This window comes from Bos indicus, chromosome 25 (assembly GCF_029378745.1).
Source record: "Bos indicus isolate NIAB-ARS_2022 breed Sahiwal x Tharparkar chromosome 25, NIAB-ARS_B.indTharparkar_mat_pri_1.0, whole genome shotgun sequence".
NCBI classification, from domain to species: Eukaryota; Metazoa; Chordata; class Mammalia; order Artiodactyla; family Bovidae; genus Bos; species Bos indicus.
Genome location: NC_091784.1, coordinates 15,339,467 through 15,360,065, shown reverse-complemented (window position 1 = coordinate 15,360,065; position 20,599 = coordinate 15,339,467). Strand labels below are relative to the sequence as shown.

Here is a 20,599-nt window from a genome sequence, read left to right as displayed (position 1 = left end):
GACTCACTGGAAAAGACCCTGATGCTGGGAAAGATTGAGAAAGGAGGAGAAGGGGACGACAGAGGGTGAGATGGCTGGATGGCATCACTGACTCAGTGGACATGAGTTTGAGCAAGCTCCGGGAGTTGGTGACGGACAGGGAAGCCTGGCATGCTGTGGTTCATGGGTCACAAAGACTGGAGCATTCCAGGAAGGGTATTCCCATCTCTTTCAGAATTTTCCACAGTTTATTGTGATCCACACAGTCAAAGGCTTTGGCATAGTCAATAAAGCAGAAATAGATGTTTTTCTGGAACTCTCTTGCTTTTTCCATGATCCAGCGGATGTTGGCAATTTGATCTCTGGGTTCCTCTGCCTTTTCTAAAACCATCTTGAACATCTGGAAGTTCACAGTTCAAGTTCAGGTTTTTGCTTTTCCCAGATAAACCCATTTTGCTGATAAAACTGGCTGATTCATTCTTAATGTCATTCTTAATCAGGTTCTTCTCACTCAGAGTCAAAGATGACACTGGCCCTTCCAGCTATATCCTACCTAGCAACCCCAGAAACAGAGTGCATCCCTTGTCCAGTCACCCCAGGAATGCTTTGCACTTGAGTCTCATTGGCCCTGCCTGGGTCACATGTCCATTCCTGAGCCAATCACTGAGGCTGGTGGGGGTGTGCAGAATGTCCTCATTGGCCAGAACTGGGTCTTGAGTCCACCATTCCAGCCCTACTGAAAGGGGCGGGTGGGGGAGTCAACTGTACCCTGTTGGTACTTTAGGATGCTGTCTCTTCTGGAAGAATAGACAAGGGAAGCTGAGCAGAAACAGCATCACTTAAAGCACAGGACAAAGTCCTGTATGATCAGCCCGTTCAGATTCACTTTGTGTCTCTCTTCTCTCTGTCTCTGTCACTTGGATCTGCTTTCTCTTCCTCAAATGTGCTCAGTGCTCCACCTCAGGGCCTTTCTAAATGCCATCCCACGTTCCTGGAATGCTCTTCCATCACTGTGCCTAGTTAACACCTACTTACCTTTCAGCTTTCAGTTCAAACGTCACACTTCCTCAGGGAAGCTGTGGCCGTTATTATCCAAATATGGCCACAGTCCACGTCTTCCACGGCACACACTCTTCTTACAAGGTGTCTTTAACAATCCACTCATTGAAAAGTGTGGTCTGTGTTCCTTTCCCTTGAATCCAGGTGGCCTTGAGACTGTTGCAGTGAAAAGGACCAAAGAGGAATGAGGGTTGTTTTGTTTTGTTTTGTTTTTCCATTTCCTGAGAACAACATCCAATTAGGACCACTGGGGGACAGTTTACTCCCCCACCTGCCCCTTTCAGTAGGGCCGCAGGGGTGGACTCAAGACCCAGTTCTGGCCAATTAGGACATTCCACATACCCCCACCTGCCTCAGTGAATCGCTCAGGAATGGACATGTGACCCAGGCAGGGCCAATGAAACTCAAGTCCAGCAGCAAAAAGGGAACAGTGACTAGGCCAGAGAATAAGCACAGACACGCCTGAAAGAGCAAGTCACCCCTAGTTTTACTTTAAAATAATTTTTATTCATTTATGTTTGGCTGTGCTGGGTCTTCGCTGCTGCATGGGCCTTTCTCTAGTTTGCAGCGTGCAGGGGCTATTCTTTGTTGTGGTGTAGGCTTCTCGTTGTGGTAGTTTCTTTTGCTGCGGAGCACAGGCTCTAGGCACAGGGACTCAGCAGTTGTGGTGCACAGGCTTAGTTGCTCCATGGCATGTGGGAGCTTACTGGACCAGGGACTGAACCCATGTCTCTGCATTGGCAGGCAGATTCTTTACCACTGATCCACCGGGGAAGCCTCCCTAGTTTTACTCTAATACTTTGGCTACCTGATGCAAAGAACTGACTCGTTGGAAAAGACCCTGATGCTGGGAAAGATTGAAGGTGGGAGGAGAAGGGGACGACAGAGGATGAGATGGTTGGATGGCATCACCGACTCAATGGACATGAGTTTGAGTAAACTCTGGGAGTTGGTGATGGACAAGGAGGCCTGGCGTGCTGCAGTCCATGGGGTCGCAAAGAGTCGGACATGACTGAGCGACTGAACTGAACTGAACTGAATCTGTAGTCTGTAACTGGGTTTGCTTTTCCCCAAACTAACCTGCCACTGTGTCAGTTACATCCTGCACCTACAGCCCCCTAACTCTGCATGAGTTAGTAATACATCCTGCTCCTGTTACCCTTTAACTCTACGATAATTACATCCTGTACCTCCTCCGAGCTCCCTTTGCACACCACTCCTTGTAGCTGTTTGGATTTCAGACATGAATGCTGCAGTGCAATAAGCCAGAGACAAATGTAAATAATAACCAGGCTATGGGACTGCCAGATCCAGTCACTGTGTTACCTGACATCAGCTATTACTGTTTGGAAACAATTCGAAAAGAAGAATGCAAGATCTTTCCTACTTTGCTCCTTATCACATACCCCAGACTCTGCGCCCCATCTATATGATCCCCTCAGATTCCCCATGGAGTGCTGCACAGTTCTTGAGGCACTAGCCTGCAGTGTTCTCTCCTTGGCCAGCTGAGGATCAAAGCCATCTTTCTATTTCCTCCAAACTGTGTCTCCAAATGTTTTTATTTGGCTTTGGTGGGGAGAGAAAGCCAAGATTTTGGTGGTGACAAGACAAGTATCAAAGTGACACTACGTGACTTTCAAATTGAGTCACAAAACATGAAAAGTCTGCCTGATTCTCTTGGGATCATTCTTAGAACCCAGTTGTCATGCCATAAGGAAGCAAAAGGGCCCTGACAGAGAGGAGCTAGGATCCCCAGCCCAGATCCTTCACTAAACTCCCAGCTGTCAACCAGCACCAACGAGCAGGCCAGGTGAGTCAGCCATCTTCAAGAGAATCCTCCAGAACCTTGACAGCATCCAGGGACAGAAGCCAGACACCGGAGGCCACGTTGTGGGTTCTTCCATTTATATGAAATGTCCAGTTATGGACAGCTACAGAAACAGTGATGAGAAACTGTCATATATTGACATATACAGAAGTCATTCTTGTTTATACATGTCAACTTGAAGTTTCTTTTTTTTAATTTTTATTGCAGTATAGTTGATTTACAATGCTGTGTTAATTTTACGTGTATAGCAAAGAATGGGTTATGCATATATCCCCTCTTTTGGAGATTCTTTTCCCATATAGGTTATTGAGTAGAGTTCTCTGTGCTATACAGTAGATCCTTACCTGTTATCTATTTTATATACAGCAGTGTATATATGTCATTCATAATCCCCTGATTTATGAGTTAACCTGAATTTTATGTTAACTTTTTAGTCTGCTTGTGGCCTATCAAACATACCTTGTACATCTGCTTTAATTACTAGAGAAAAGGACATGTTGACCAAAACTAAAGAATGTTCATGGTATGGAGAAGGAAATGGCAACCCACTCCAGTATTCTTGCCTGGGAAATCACATGGACAGAGGAGCCTGGCAGGCTACAGTCCAGGGGGCACAAAAGAGTCAGACGTGACTTAGCAACTAAACAACAACATGGATTTGTCAGTTTCTGTTATGTGAGTACTGTAAGAAGCTAAATAATCAAAAGCATTATTTGTGATTTTAAGAAAAAGAATGTCTATGTTAAAAATAAAGATTAAATTCCTCTCTTCTTGGGATGCCAATGCTTGTCCTCCTTTGATGATAAGACTGCCTTCCCAGGTGCCAAGGTCATGCTGACTCACTGTATAGTGCTGACTTATGTGTTTCTTTTTCCCTTGAAATGTATCCCTGACTTGTTTAATGTCTTTGTTCTGACATGATACAAAACTGTCCTGGAAACCATGCTGCTCTGGAGCAGGTTCTCAGAGTCATCTGGGAATCAGGCTTCCAGACTGGTCCTCAGGTTAGCTCAAATAAAACTCTTTTCTCTTCTTATTTTTGCTGTTGTTCAGTCGCCCAGCTGTGTCCAACTCTTTGCGACACCATGGACTGAAGCATTCCACACCTCCCTGTCCCTCACCATCTCCTGAAGTTTGTCCCAGTTCATGTCTATTCTTATTATACATCATTCATTGATTACTTTCATTGAGGACACAAAGTACAGTAGTGATTGCCTGGGGCTGGGGAGAGGGACGCATTGGGAAGTAACTGCCAATGAGTACGGGATTTCTTTTTCGGGAAATGAGAATGTCCTGGAATTAGGTAGTGATGATGGTGTACCACCTTATGAATATACCAAAAAACCTCTCAGCTGTTTAGTTTGAAATGGTGGATTGTTTAGTACATAATTTATATCCTTAGAAAAAAAACTGTACTCTCCCATCCCAGTCAAGCTGCCCCAGATGATGCCATGTGGAGCCCAGACGTGGTGGCCACGTTGAATTCTGCCCAAATTGCAGCTTTGTGGGCAAAATAAGTGACTGTAGTTGTTTTAAGTCACTAGGTTTTAGGATAGAATGTTCCAGAATGTCTGAGACAGAAGCATTCCCTAACCACCTCCCCAGTCCAGGGCGTGGCCCCTGTTGTCTCTGTTTCATTTTGTTGTTGCTGCTGTTGTTATAGTACCTATTCAGTTTGTAATTAAATATTTGATTAATTGCTGTCTTCCCCATTGGCCAGTGTGCCCTGGCTCTGTGTTTAGCAGGGACCAGTTCCCAGAAGCATGTGCACTCGTGGTATTTGAGAACCATGTGGCAGACATCAAGCTGAGTAGAAAGCAGGTAGACTTGGCTTTATGGGACCCAGGTGGGCAGGAGGAAAGTGGTCACCTGAAGCCCCTCTCCTACCTGGATGCTGATGTTGTACTGATATGTCTCTCTGTTGGTAGCCCTGATAAAAAGACATTTATCAGGAAACATCAGATATTCATCAGAAAAACATCTCAGAAAAATGCACTCCAGAAGCCAAGCATTTCTGTTACAATGGACCCATTATCCTGCTTGCGAGAAGAAGGATCTCTGGAAAGATGAGTGCAGTAAGTGGGAGCCAACCAAGATACAGCAAGAGTCAGGAAAACTAGAGCAAGACAAAGGCATGGGAAACAGGATTGGTGCTTTCAGATACATGGGGTGTGCAGCGAAGAGCAAAGATGGAGGGAGGAAGGTTTCTGAAATGGATGTGAGAGCAGCTCTGCAAGCCAGAGAAAAGAAGAAAACATCTGGGCATTCCCTGGAGGTCCAGTGGTTGACAATCCATGCTTCCAATGCAAGGGGCACCAATTCAATTTCTGGTAGAAGAGCTGGATTCCATATGCTGTGGGTATTTTCAAAAACAAAAAAAGAAAGAAAACATCTGGGTTCTTTGTCTTGGGAAACTGCTGCAGAGCACAGTCCTCATGCAGTAAATTTTTTAGTGCTGTTTATTAATCTTAGTGGATGATTGCTGGCCTTTTTCATTTACCTGTAAAATTAACCTAAGATTACATATCAGAAGTCATCTTGCCATCAGTGTTTAGAAGTCAACCATGCTTATCCAAACCACCTGGCCTGCCAGGGTCCCTCTACTCTCCCATCTGACACCGACCCCACAGACTATAGTCCACCAGGCTCCTCTGTCCATGGGATTCTCCAGGCAAGAATACTGGAGTGGGTTGCCACTTCCTTCTCTACCCATCAGACACACCAGGCACTGATTCCAGTTATAACTATCAGTTCAGTTCAGTTCAGTCACCCAGTCGTGTCTGACCTTTTGCAACCACACAAACTGCAGCACACCAGGCTTCCCTGTCTATCACCAACTCCTGAAGCTTGCTCAAACTCATGTCCATCGAGTCGGTGATGCCATCCAACCATCTCATCCTCTGTCGTCCCCTTCTCCTCCTGCCTTCAATCTTTCCCAGCATTAGGGTCTTTTCCAATGAGTCAGTTCTTTGCATCAGATGGCCAAAGGACTGAAGTTTCAGCTTCAACATCAGTCCTTCCAATGAATATTCAGGACTGACTTCCTTTAGGATGGACTGGTTTGATCTCCTTGCAGTCCAAGGGACTCTCAAGAGTCTTCTCCCATACCACAGTTTAAAAGCATCAATTCTTTAGTACTCAGCTTTCTTTATAGTCCAACTCTCACATCCATACATGACTACTGGAAAATATATATATAATATATATATAACTACTGCTACTGCTGCTGCTAAGTCGCTTCAGTCGTGTCCGACTCTGTGCGACCCCATAGACGGCAGCCCACCAGGCTTCCCCATCCCTGGGATTCTCCAGGCAAGAACACTGGAGTGGGTTGCCATTTCCTTCTCCAATGCATGAAAGTGAAAAGTGAAAGTGAAGTCATTCAGTTGTGTCCAACTCTTAGCCACCCCATGGACCACAGCCTACCAGGCTCCTCCGTCCATGGGATTTTCCAGGCAAGAGTACTGGAGTGGGGTGCCATTACTATATATATAATAAATATAAATGTATATAACTATAAAATAGTGACAACTACTTTATAACTAACATGACCTGCTTGTCATCTGTCAGCTGTAAGGTATTCTGAGTCACCATTTCAGAGGTTTACTCCTTTACAGATTTCATTGGCCTAGCTCTGAGGTGGGAATCCTGCTTTTTGAAGATGTACTCAGCCAGAAAGGCCCAAGTCCATGCAGTTATGGAAAGTTACAACTCTACAGTTTCATGGTAGTTATAGTTACTGTGTGATTCAGATCAGATCAGTCGCTTTGCCACTGAATGTAGGTTACTCCAAATAAATAAAACTACCCAAGACCAGATGTAGACTGTTGGTTTTTTTTTTTTTCTGGTATAATTGGTACTGATATTTGTCATTCCTGTTGAAAGTGTCTTGGTTTGCTTGTGTTTGTTTGTAAGAAAGTATATTTGAAAATAAAATTAGTTCCTCTAGTAAAAGATGGCCACATCATCCACATTCCTCCCCACACAGCCCAGTATCTCCTCCCCAGGGCCAGGCTAAGAGAACTGGAATTTGGTTTCATACCTGAGGCACTTCAGCATCTTCGAAGGTGGCATAACCTGTCTCACGTGGGTGGTGGGGGCTTGTTCTGGTCCACAATGCTCCTTCTCACCCGTCCCAGGTTTCCTCCCAGAGGAGCCTCCAGTTCTCTTGGGGGTCACCCGGTGTCTTTCGCCTCTCCAGCTGATTAAACATTTTTTCTGTATTAGTTGATTTTTTTCCAATTACTAAAGAATAAAGACAGTTTTCTAAAAAACTGTGCTGAGTGCTTATCATGCATTAGCTAATTTGTAGCCAACATCCCAGGAAGGGGGTATATTATTCGTTTCCTTTTTAGGGATGAAAAAATTAAGGTTCAGAGAAGTAAAGCAATTTGCCCAAGGCCATGTAACTATCTGGCATTTACACCCAGGACTGCATTTTAACAGAGACTATGTAGATAACCAGAACCCTGCAGTGCTGTCCTAGGTGGGAAATCAGAGTTGCAAGGGTACTAGGGATGTGTTTGTAAGAGTATTGTCAAGAGCCAGTACAACGGGGTGATGGAGAGAGATGTCCCCTTGCCTGGCTGAGCTTTTGGTTTGCTTTCTCACATTCTCTTTGGGAATGAACTTCCTGGGTCTTGTGAAACCTCTATCTTTTGCACTCTTTTTGCATGCACCGTGAAGCCATAAAAGGCTTATTGGGTTGACTTGCTATTAAGAAAAGCTTACTCACCAGACAATGAATCTTTTGAATAGCAAAAACCTCTAAATTGAAAATTTTCTCCTCTTAAAACAATGGTTTCATTGGTACCCATGGAGGGAAAAACTAAAAAATGGATACAAAGAAATATAATGGCCAGCCTTTGGGACTCTCTTAATAAGGTGATAGAACAGAAATTAAATTTAGGACAAATTAAAAACCAAACCTGACCTAAATCCCCTGTCCCCTCCTCTTACACACTTCTTATCCCCAACAGCCTGTCCCTGATCCTCTAGAAGAACTTTTGGATCTATGGACCCCTGGTTGAAACCCACTTCTCCTTTCATAAAGGAAACAGATGACCAGAACTTTTCCCAGGCCGTCCTGCAAATGACCAGGAAATAGCTCAGCTGAAGGCTGACAGTGGAGATTAGATAGATATGATATTAGAGGCTGTCTCCTCTAAAGTGAATTGGCCTGAGGTTAATTGTACACTTATAAACATTAATAATAATTACTCTAGACTTCTGATTATAGACAATTACACTCCAAAATTCCTAGGAGAAAACTTGCATTGTCTCTATATCCCTTGAAGATGTAAACTGAACTGTGTCTTCAAAATATAAATACCCAGGTGGTATCTAAAACCATGCCCACACTTGCTTGAGACTGAGTGAGTGAAAGTCACTCAGTTGTGTCTGAGTCTTTGCAACCCCATGGACTGTAGTATATGGAATTCTCCAGGTCAGAATACTGGAGTAGGTAGCCTTTCCCTTCTCCAGCGGACCTTCCCAACCCAGGGATCGAACCCAGGTTGCCCGCATTGCAGGCAGATTCTTTACCATCTGAGCCACCAGGGAAGCCCAAGAATACTGGAGTGGGTAGCCTATCCCTTCTCCAGTGGATCTTCCCAACCCAGAAATCCAACCGGGGTCTCCTGCATTGCAGGCAGATTCTTTACCAACTGAGCTACCAGGGAAGTCAACTGAAGACAGCATCTATTTTCGTTTATTTATGGTGTGCTGCCCAGCCTGTTGGATCTTAGTTCCTCAACCAGGACTGAATCCAGGTAGTGAAAGTGCCAAGACCTAACCACTGAACTGCCAGGGAAGTCCCTACTTTATTTTTGAGGTCTTTTAAAAATAAACTGCTGAAAGGGCTCTCTTGCCCAAATTCTAGATCACAGCCTCCTTAAGATTACAGTTGACCCTTGAACAATGTGGGGATTAGGAGCACCAACCCTCCATGAAACTGAAAATCCATATATAACTTTACACTCATCCCTCGGCATCTGCAGTTTCCCATCCACGGGTTCAGCCAACCACAGATCGTGTGGTCCTATCCAGGACATGGACCTGTGCATTTCAAACCTGTGTTGTTTGAGGGTCAATGTACTTGTCAAAGTCATCTCCTGTGCCAATTCTTTGCAACTCCATGGGCAGTAGTAACCCACCAAGCTCCTCTCCGAGATTCTCCAGGCAAGAATACTGGAGTGGGTTGCCATTCTCTTCTCCAGGAAATCTTGCCTACCCCCACCACCCTCAGGGATTGAACCTGGGTCTCCTGCATCCCAAGCAGATTCTTTACCAAGTGATCACTAGGGAAGCCTGTACTTGTCAAGAACAAATACAAATCTTAAAAATCTTCTCCACAAATATTAACAAAAAGCTTGAAAGTGTGTAACCTTAACTTGTTTCTTTGTTTTAAAGGGTCTATAAACAGCCTGCTTTGGTCATTACTTAGATCTTTTCAAACAGTTGCTAATCTGGGAAGGGAGGGAATATAGAAACACAGGAGGAACAGCCAAGAAATATTAGTTCAGCCTTGGGGCAGGGTTCTGGCTCCTCCTCAAGGAATATATGTAACAATATCTATGAGTTCTGCAGAACTATGGCCCCCACACAGGTGGAGGATGGTAATTCAAGGACAGACACAAGATTCCTGGAGCACTGCCCTGTTACCTCACCAGCAACCAATCAGAAGAAAGTCGTACATCCTTCAGCCCTCACCCCAAATTTCACCTATAAAACTTCTCCCCCAAACCATTGATGAATTCAAGGTTTTTGAGCATGAGCCTCACTTGGCTCACTGAACTCCAGGGTTTCGGTTTGTTGGCCCTACTGTGCTTCAAGCACACAAACATTGTTGGGCAACACTTGGACTTTGCATCAGACTGAATGGTCAAGTCTTGGTCCAACTCTCTGACCCAGGCAGGTCACTTTGCCCCTGAAGCCTTGGTTTCCTCATCTCTTTCAATTAGGATAACAATAGTACTTACCTCCTGGGATAATGTGAGGATTCAATTATATGATACACAGAAAATGTCTCAACGGTCTAGAAGAGTTGAATATTTGAAAAGTAACAGCCATTTCTATTTTTAACACTGTGCCTGATGCAGAAATATTGCAGATAAAGACTGTAGCTGTTTTACTCCTTTATAAGTCAGAAAAGAATTTGAATCCCCTGGAATTCAGACCCATCCCTTTGACTCAGCAGCTTAGGTTCAGATGCCATAGTCTTTGGGGCTGTGAATGGCTTATGTGCAGGCAAGTCATATTTTCAAAAGTTGCCTTGACTTGTCTGTGTTTCTATAAAGTAGCTGCCTCCAATTTGTAAAATTCCATCTGTGCTCCCCACCTCAGCCCTGTTCTCTAGACAGCCTTTCCTGCATTTCCTAAGAAAAGGCACCCTACCAGGAGGGAGGTAACTAAACCTTGGTTTGGGGCACTAATCTCTTCTTTTTTAATATTTATTTTTATTTATTTGACTATGCTGGGTCTTAGTTGCATCATGCGGTATCTTTGATCTTTGTTGTGGCATGTGGGGTCTTAGTTGTGGCATGTGGGATTTAGTTCCCTGATCAGGGATTGAACCTAGGCCCCTTGTATTGGGAGCTTGACATCTTAGCCACTGGACCACCCGGGGAAGTCCTGACACTTAATCTTTGGAACTCAACCTGCAACTTTGATCCAGCTGAGATCCTCTGACAGGACATGACCGCAAGAGTTACCTCAAGAATTCCTTAATCCTAAATCCTTTTGGTAACCAAAGCGTTGGGTAATTTATCACTCATTCCTCCAAAAATGTCCTGTTGACAGTGGCATGAGAATGTCATTTTACCTGGCAGGTCTGTTTTACTTCCTCTAAAGGACTGATGTTATTTGCCACTGCCTCATCTCATACCCCCCCAAATTCCATTTTAAAATCTCATACATGGCAAAGTTCCAATGTGAGGACTATGTATATGCCACAGTGAGAAATCAGGTCTCCATAGTTTCCATGTTCTTAGTCCCTCTGGTGGCTTCCCTGGTGGCTCAGACAGTAAAGCGTCGGTCTGCAATGCAGGAGACCTGCATTCAAGGGGATTCAAATTCTTTTCTGACTTATAAAGGAGTAAAACAGCTACAGTCTTTATCTGCAATATTTCTGCATCAGGCACAGTGTTAAAAATAGAAATGGCTGTTACTTTTCAAATATTCAACTCTTCTAGACCGTTGAGACATTTTCTGTGTATCATATAATTGAATCCTCACATTATCCCAGGAGGTAAGTACTATTGTTATCCTAATTGAAAGAGATGAGGAAACCAAGGCTTCAGGGGCAAAGTGACCTGCCTGGGTCAGAGAGTTGGACCAAGACTTGACCATTCAGTCTGATGCAAAGTCCAAGTGTTGCCCAACAATGTTTGTGTGCTTGAAGCACAGTAGGGCCAACAAACCGAAACCCTGGAGTTCAGTGAGCCAAGTGAGGCTCGTGCTCAAATGTTCAATCTCTGGGTTGGGAAGATCCCCTGGAGAAGGCAATGGCACCCCACTCCAGCACTCTTGCCTGGAAAATCCCATGGACAGAGGAGACTGGTAGGCTGCCGCACATGGGGTCGCAAAGACTTGGACACGACTGAGCGACTTCACTTCACTTCAGTCCCTCTGGAAGAGGTGGGCTGGGCTGCATTCAGTCTCCACCACTCATAGTCAGTTTCTCTGGATCAGTTACTTCTCTGAAACTGTTTCATTTGTAAAATGAGCAGTCTTGCAGGACTTCATTCATTCAGCCATTCTACAAACATTATTCTACCAGCTAGGAGCAAGGTAGGCAAGGTTTCTGTCCTGCAAAGCAGTCCAGCGTGGGCACCAGATGTGGAACAAAGAGTCTCAGTCCAGGCTGTGTAGGTGGAACTGCCACAGTGATGGTGCAGGTGGGGGAATTCTGGGGAGTTCTGAGGATGAGTGTCACCTACCGCTCTCCAGCTGCAATGCAGGGAATGCCCTAAACTCCGGAGTTGCTGAGTGAGGAGTCATCAGAGAATGTGGGAAGGTAGGGGACCACGGGCATTCCGATCTATCACTGTTCTCTGGGATTTAGTGGCAGTTTCTCTGAGAGCCAGTATACTACGAAGTTGATTAGGGAGGGCACTTGGGATCAACACCTAGAGAGGAAGATGGGGAGGGGGAGGGGGAAGTTGGGCTCCTGAAAGTCCTCAGCCTACCACTCAGGAAGCTGTGCAGTTGACGGGATTCCACAGAATTGTCCCAAGTTGGGCTGCAGAGGCTGGACCTTTATACTCCAGCAAGAACCAGGCACTAGAAGTGGTCTGCCCTCAAGAAGGGGACATGGACTTCCCTGGTGGTCCAGTGGTTAAGAATCCGCCTGCCAGTGCAGGTGACACCGATTCAATCCCTGGTCCGGGAAGATCCCACATGCCCTGGAACAACTAAGCCGTGGGCCACAACGATTGAGCCTGTGCTCTAGAGTCTGTGCTCCACAATGAGAGAAGCCACTGCAGCAGCAGTGAAGACCCAGAGCAACCAAAAATAAAACATAAGTAAATAAATAAAAAATTAAAAAAAAAAAAGGCGGCATGACCTTAAGCCTCCATCTCTACGTGGAAGCCTTCTCTCTATATCCCTCCCTTTTCTCAGCCCCTCCCACCCCAAAAAATAGATTTGAGAAGAGAAACCTAGTCTAGTGAATATTTAGGAAGAAAAGAGATTTAAACTGAGATCTGGACAATGAGTAGAAATCAACTAGAGAGAGAGGAGAGAGAAAAGGAGGAAGTTTTCGGGCCAAGGGAAGGCCATAAGCAAAGGTCCAATGGTAAGGGGGGAGGGGCAAGGGGGTGGCAGGGAGGAGGCACCTCTTATTCAGGATAACTGAAAATAACTAAGCAGGGCTTGGTAGACGGGAGGTCGTTCTGATGCTGCCGTCTACCTGAAAGCTACATAAACCATCCAAACCTCAGTTTCTATGTGCACAGGATGAAACAGGATACCTTTCTTTAAATCAGTGGTGATTTACTACTCACTATCTCCTGGACCATGCTCTTAAAAATTTCTATCTCTGCATCTTACTGATAATTACATACATGTGTTTAGAGCTCCCTCTTTGAAATGACTGCTTGGTATTCCATTTACCTTAATTTACTTAACCATTCCTCTTACTTTCTTTGGAATTGGAATGAAAACTGACCTCTTCCAGTCCTGTGGCCACTGCTGAGCTTTCCAAATTTGCTGGCATATTGAGTGCAGTACTTTCACAGCATCATCTTTCAGGATTTGAAATAGCTCAACTGGAATTCCATCACCTCCACTAGCTTTGTCTATAGTGATTCTTCCTAAGGCCAACTTGACTTCACATTCCATGATGTCTGGCTCTAGGTGAGTGATCAAACCATCGTGATTATCTGGGTCATGAAGATCTTTTTTGTATAGTTCTTCTGTGTGTTCTTGCCACCTCTTCTTAATTCTGCTTCTGTTAGGTCCATACTATTTCTGTCCTTTATTCTGCCCATCTTTGCATGAAATGTTCTCTTGGCATCACAAATTTTATTGACTCTAGTCCAATCTCTAGTCTTTCCCATTCTGTTGTTTTCCTCTATTTCTTTGCATTGATCACTGAGGAAGGCTTTCTTATCTCTCCTTGCTATTCTTTGGAACTCTACATTCAGATGCTTATATCTTTCCTTTTCTCCTTTGCTTTTTGCTTCTCTTCTTTTCACAGCTATGGGTAAGGCCTCCTCAGACAGCCATTCTGCTTTTTTACATTTCTTTTTCTTGGGGATGGCCTTGATCCCTGACTCCTGTACAATGTCATGAACTTCCGTCCATATTTCATCAGACACTCTATCAGATCTAATCCTTTGAATCTATTTCTCACTTCCACTATATAATCATAAAGGATTTGATTTAAGTCATACCTGAATGGTCTAGTGGTTTTCCTTACTTTCTTCAATTTAAGTCTGAATTTGGCAATCAGTAGTTCATGATCTGAGCCATAGTCAGCTCCCGGTCTTGTTTTTGCTGACTGTATAGAGCTTCTCCATTTTTGGCTGCAAAGAATATAAAATCTGATTTCAGTATTGACTTTCTGGTGATGTCCACGTGTAGAGTCTTCTCTTGTGTTGGAAGAGGGTGTCTGCTATGACCAGTGCATTTTCTTGGCAAAACTCTATTAGCCTTTGCCCTGCTTCATTCTGTATTCTAAGGCCAAATTTGGAAAACACAGCAGTGGTCACAGGACTGGAAGAGGTCAGTTTTCATTCCAATCCCAAAGAAAGGCAATGCCAAAGAATGCTCAAACTACCGCACAATTGCACTCATCTCACACGCTAGTAAAGTAATGCTCAAAATTCTCCAAGCCAGGCTTCAACAGTATGTGAACCGTGAACTTCCAGATGTTCAAGCTGGATTTAGAAAAGGCAGAGGAACCAGAGATCAAATTGCCAACATCCGTTGGATCATGGAAAAAGCAAGAGAGTTCCGGAAAAACATCTATTTCTGCTTTATTGACTATGCCAAAGCCTTTGACTGTGTGGATCACAACAAACTGTGGAAAATTCTTCAGGAGATGGGAATACCAGACCACCTGATCTGCCTCTTGAGAAATTTGTATGCAGGTCAGGAAGCAACAGTTAGAACTGGACATGGAACAACAGACTGGTTCCAATTAGGGAAATGAGTATGTCAAGGCTGTATATTATCACCTTGCTTATTTAACTTATATGCAGAGTACATCATGAGAAATGTTGGGCTGGAAGAAGCACAAGCTGGAATCAAGATTGCTGGGAGAAATATCAATAACCTCAGATATGCAGATGACACCACCCTTATGGCAGAAAGCAAAGATTTAAAGACCCTCTTGATGAAATTGAAAGAGGTGAGTGAAAAAGTTGGCTTAAAACTCAACATTCAGAAAACTAAGATCATGGCATCTGGTCCAATCACCTCCTGCCAAATAGATGGGGAAACAGTGGAAATGGTTATAGACTTTATTTTTTGCGGCTCCAAAATCACTGCAGATGATGACTGCAGCCTTATTAAAAGATACTTACTCCTTGGATGAAAAGCTATGACCAGCCTAGACAGCATATTAAAAAGCAGAGACATTACTTTGCCAACAAAGATCCATCTAGTCAAAGTTATGGTTTTTCCAGTTGTTATGTATGGATGAGAGAGTTGGACTATAAAGAAAGCTGAGTGCTTAAGAATTGATGCTTTTGAACTGTGGTGTTGGAGAAGACTCTTGAGAGTCCCTTGGACTGCAAGGAGATCCAACCAGTCCATCCTAAAGGAAAATCAGTCCTGAATATTCATTTGAAGGACTGAAGCTGAAGCTGAAATTCCAATACTTCCCTGATGCAAAGAAGTGACTCGTTAGAAAAGACCCTGATGATAGGAAAGATTGAAGGAGAGAGGGGAAGGAGATGACAGAGTATGAGATGGATGATATCACTGACTCAATGGACATGAGTTTAGGTAAACTCCAGGAGTTGGTGATGGCCAGGAAGGCCTGGCGTGCTGCAGTCCATGGTGTCGCAGAGTCGAACACGACTGAGTGACTGGACTGAACTGATTCCCCTTTCTGATGATATAGTTATTTCTAGTAATTTTTTAAAAGTCAGTTTGATTGGAGGTCTAGTGTACCTCCAAGGCAGTAGGGTACAGCTCTATTTTGATAAACATATACAATCAAAATTTTATTTTTAATTGAAGGATAATTGCTTTACAGGATTGTGTTGGTTTCTACCAAACTATATACAATCTTGTAGTCACAATCAAGATGTAGAACAGTTCCATTACTCCAAAAGTCTCCCTAGTGCATTTTTATACATAATCATCTCCTTCAATCATCCCCAGACCCTGGAAACCACTGATTTGCTTTCTGTTGCTTTTCCAAAATGTCATCCAAATGAAATCATACAGGATGCAGCCTTTGAGCCTGTTGTTCTCACTAGGCACAATGCATTTGAGATTCATCCATATTGTTGTGTATATCAATGTTTGGTTTGTTTTTATTTCTGAGTTATATTCCATGGTACAGATATACCACAGTTAGTTTATATCCACCACAAGTTGGAAGACATTGAGTCATTTGTAGTTGGGGCACTTGTGAATAAATCTGCTATTATTGCATACTGGGTTTTGTGTGGACATCAGTTTTTATTTCTCTTGAGTAAACAACTGTTGTTGTTCAGTCAATAAATCATGTCTTTTTGCTGCTCCGTGGACTGCAGCACACCAGGCTTCCCTGTCATTCAATATCTCCTGGAGTTTGCTCAAACTCATGTCCATTGAGTCAGTGATGCCATCCAACCATATCATCCTCTGTTGCCCCCTTCTCCTCCTGCCCTCAATCTTTCCCAACATCAGGGTGATTTTCAATGAGTTGGGTCTTCACATCTGGTGGTCAAACTACTGGAGCTTTAGCTTCAGCATGAGTCCTTCCAATGAATATTCAGGGTTGATTTCCTTGAGGATTGACTGGTTGGATCTCCCTGTTGTCCAAGGGACTCTCAAGAGTCTTTTCCAGCACCACGGTTCAAAAGGCTCAATTTTTGGCGCTCAGCCTTCTTGGTGGTCCAACTCTCACATCTATATATGATTACTGGAAAAACCATAGTTTTGACTATACAGACCTTTGTCAGCAAAGTGATGTCTCTGCTTTTTAAAACTCTGTCTAGGTTTGTCATAGCTTTTCTCCCAAGGAGCAAGTGTCTTTTAATTTCATGGCTACAGTCACCAACTGCAGTGATTTTGAGCCCGACACTGTTTCTATTTTTTCCCCATATTTGCCATGAAGTGGTGGGACTGGATGCCATGAACTTAGTTTTCTGAATGTTGAGCTTTTAGCCAGTTTTTTCACTCTTCTCTTTCACCTTCATCAAAAGGTTGTTTAATTTCTTTTTGCTTTCTGCCATTTGGTCAGTATCATTTGCACATCTGAGGTTGTTATTTCTTCCAGCAATCTTGATTCCAGCTTATGACATTTTTATCTTTTGAGTAAGCATCTAGGAGTGGGACTACTGGGCTATATGGTAAGTGCATGTTTGACCTAATAAGTAGCTACCAAACTGAGTTCCAAAGTCACTATACCACTTTGTTCTTCTACCAGCAGTATATGCAAACTCATTAGCATTTGGTATTATCATTGTTAGGTGTTTTTATTTCAGCCATTCCCATAGGTGTATATAGATGTTTATCTACTGCAAACAGTGTGACAATGAATATTCTTATACTAATATCCTTTGTAATCAGGTATAACTGTAAGTTATACTCTTAGAACTAGAACTGAAGGGTCAAAGGATGTAAAAGTTGGATTGTGTATTGCCAAAAAGACTTCTGAAAAGGTGGGGCCAGTTTACTTACCTGACTTGTTTCCCCACATCCTCACCAACACAGTGTTATCCTTACATTTTTAAATGAAATTTTACTTTAGATAATTGCTCTATGAGTATCTCTCTCATAGGGCTGTTGCTGAGAACTTAAAGCTCTTAGAGAAGTGCCTGCCACAGAGTGGCATTGCATGTTAATAGTTATTATATAATTACTACTATTAATCACTATCATTTGCCTCTTTTAACGAGTTCTTCATTAGTATATTCAAAATTCATTTCTCTGAAAAGCTCAAACATTCTACCTATGGAGTTAGTTAATCTTTATAAATCTCTTCAGGTGCTCACTAGGATTTCAGGCCCTGTGGGTGTTACAGAACAGGGAAGTGTGACCCAATAGGACCTCTCTAAGGTTACAGAACATATCTATGTCCCATAACGTCAAAATGAATAGAGTATGGAACAGGATTCCTCTAGGTTACATTAACTGTCAAGCTTTTTCTGACTGCCACCCACTTCAAGAAATAACAGCAGGAACCAGAACACAAAATAGATCTGAAACAGAAAAAACAATACGTCTCTGCCTTCTATTCATCCCATTCCATTTCACTGAAGATATGTTCATTCAGTTCAGTTCAGTTCAGTCGCTCAGTCGTGTCCAACTCTTCACGACCCCATGAATGGCAGCATACCAGGCCTCCCTGTCCATCACCAACTCCCGGAGTTCACCCAGACTCATGTCCATCGAGTCAGTGACGCCATCCAGCCATCTCATCTTCTGTCATCCCCTTCTCCTCCTGCCCCCAATCCCTCCAAGCATCAGGGTCTTTTCCAATGAGTCAACTCTTCACATGAGGTGGCCAAAGTACTGGAGTTTCAGCTTCAGCATCATTCGCTCCAAAGAAATCCCAGGGCTGATCTTCTTCAGAATGGACTGGTTGAATCTCCTTGCAGTCCAAGGGACTCTCAAGAGTCTTCTCCAACACCACACTTCAAAAGCATCAATTCTTCGGTGCTCAGCCTTCTTCACAGTCCAATTCTCACATCCATACACGACCACAGGAAAAACCATAGCCTTGACTAGACGAACCTTTGTTGGCAAAGTAATGTCTCTGCTTTTGAATATGCTATCTAGGTTGGTCATAACTTTCCTTCCAAGGAGTAAGCGTCTTTTAATTTCATGGCTGCAGTCACCATCTGCAGTGATTTTGGAGCCCAAAATAATAAAGTCTGACACTATTTCCACTGTTTCCCCATCTATTTCCCATGAAGTGATGGGACCGGATGCCATGATTTTCATTTTCTGAATGTTGAGCTTTAAGCCAACTTTTTCACTCTCCTCTTTCACTTTCATCAAGAGGCTCTTTAGTTCTTCTTCACTTTCTGCCATAAGGGTGGTGTCATCTGCATATCTGAGGTTATTGATATTTCTCCTGGCAATCTTGATTCCAGCTTGTGTTTCTTCCAGCCCAGTGTTTCTCATGATGTACTCTGCATATAAGTTAAATAAGCAGGGTGATAATATACAGTCTTGACGTACTCCTTTTCCTATTTGGAACCAGTCTGTTGTTCCATGTCCAGTTCTAACTGTTGCTTCCTGACCTGCATACAGATTTCTCAAGAGGCAGGTCAGGTGGTCTAGTATTCCCATCTCTTTCAGAATTTCCCACAGTTTATTGTGATCCACACAGTCAAAGGCTTTGGCATAGTCACTAAAGCAGAAGTAGATGTTTTTCTGGAACTCTCTTGCTTTTCCGTGATCCAGCAGTTGTTGGCAATTTGATCTCTGGTTCCTCTGCCTTTTCTAAAACCAGCTTGAACATCCGGAAGTTCACGGTTCACGTATTGCTGAAGCCTGGCTTTGATAATTTTGAGCATTACTTTACTAGCGTGTGAGATGAGTGCAATTGTGTGGTAGTTTGAGCATTCTTTGGCATTGCCTTTCTTTGGAATTAGAATGAAAACTGACCTTTTCCAGTCCTGTGGCCACTGCTGAGTTTTCCAAATTTGCTGGCATATTGAGTGCAGCACTTTCACAGCATCATCTTTCAGGATTTGAAATAGCTCAACTGGAATTCCATCACCTCCACTAGCTTTGTTCGTAGTGATGCTTTCTAAGGCCCACTTGACTTCACATTCCAGGATGTCTGGCTCTAGGTCAGTGATCACACCATCATGATTATCTGGATCATGAAGATCTTTTTTGTATAGTTCTTCTGTGTATTCTTGCCACCTCTTCTTAATATCTTCTGTTTCTGTTAGGTCCATACCATTTCTATCCTTAGGTTATACTAATAGATTTCAAAATCTATTGTTGGGTTAAGACTAGTGATTAAGTGGCACTCTTCTAGGTCATAAATGTTGATCTTCCTGGCTATATAACTGGAATCACAGAACCTCACACTCAGTTTTGGGTACATTATTTCCATGTTTCTTTCTTTCTTTTTTTTTTTTTTCATTTCCTTGGAATGCTAGAGCTTATTCGTCATCAATCATCTTCACAACTAGTTCTTGGAATCCGTATGTGCACAGTCCAGTATTAAGTGCCAGTGGGGAGAACAGGCGTTGAAGAGCAAGGGGCCTCTCCACCATTTGCTGGTGATCTTGGTTATGCCTCTTCAGTCTTTAAACAGTTTCCTGATAGCTCAGTAGGTAAAGAATCTGCCTGCAATGCAGGAGACCCCGGTTTGATTCCTGGGTTGGGAAGATCTGCTGGAGAAGGGATAGGCTACCCACTCCAGTGTTCTTGGGCTTCGCTGGTGGCTCAGATGGTAAAGAATCCGCCTGCAATGCAGGAGACCCCGGTTTGATCCCTGGGTTGGGAAGATCCCCTGGAGAAGGGAAAGGCTACCCACTCCAGTATTCTGGCCTGGAGAATTCCATGGACTGCATAGTCAATGGGGTCGCAAACAGTCTGACAAAACTGACCGACTTTCACTTCACTACTTTGTGGAGTAATCATAAGAGAAATCAATGTCAACGCATGTAAAAAGCTTAGGGAATGTCAGGAGCACTGTTAAGTCCTTAATACAGTGGTTCTCAAGGTATGATCCCCAAGACGAGCAGCATCAGCATCATCTAGGAGCCTGTCAGAAATGCAGTTTTCGGATCTCACTCCAGATTTATCCAATCGGAAACTCCCGGGATGGCGTCTAGAAATCTGTTTTAAGAAAATTTCTAGGTGATTCCCACGTATGCTAAAGTTTAATACACGGTAACTATTAACAACTAGTGCCTGAGGCTGCAGAAATGAGCAGAGGGCAGATGACGAAGGGTTTAGTAGCTTACTAAGCCCTACGCCGCAGCAGTGTTCGTAGTAACGGTTCCTACCTGCCTCAACTACAATTTCCTCTTCCTACTCCCTCAGCACCGGCCTAGAGCTCCCGCCTCGGTGATTGGTGGGGTCTCTCCGGACCTTCACCAC

The 20,599-nt window shown here is 43.5% G+C and overlaps 1 pseudogene; it reads left to right on the top strand.

Moving 5' to 3' along the window:
- Positions 1-7,896, top strand: part of LOC109578114 (rho-related GTP-binding protein RhoA-B-like) — a 41,124-nt pseudogene extending 33,228 nt beyond the window's left edge.
- Positions 7,897-20,599: the final 12,703 nt, after the last annotated feature.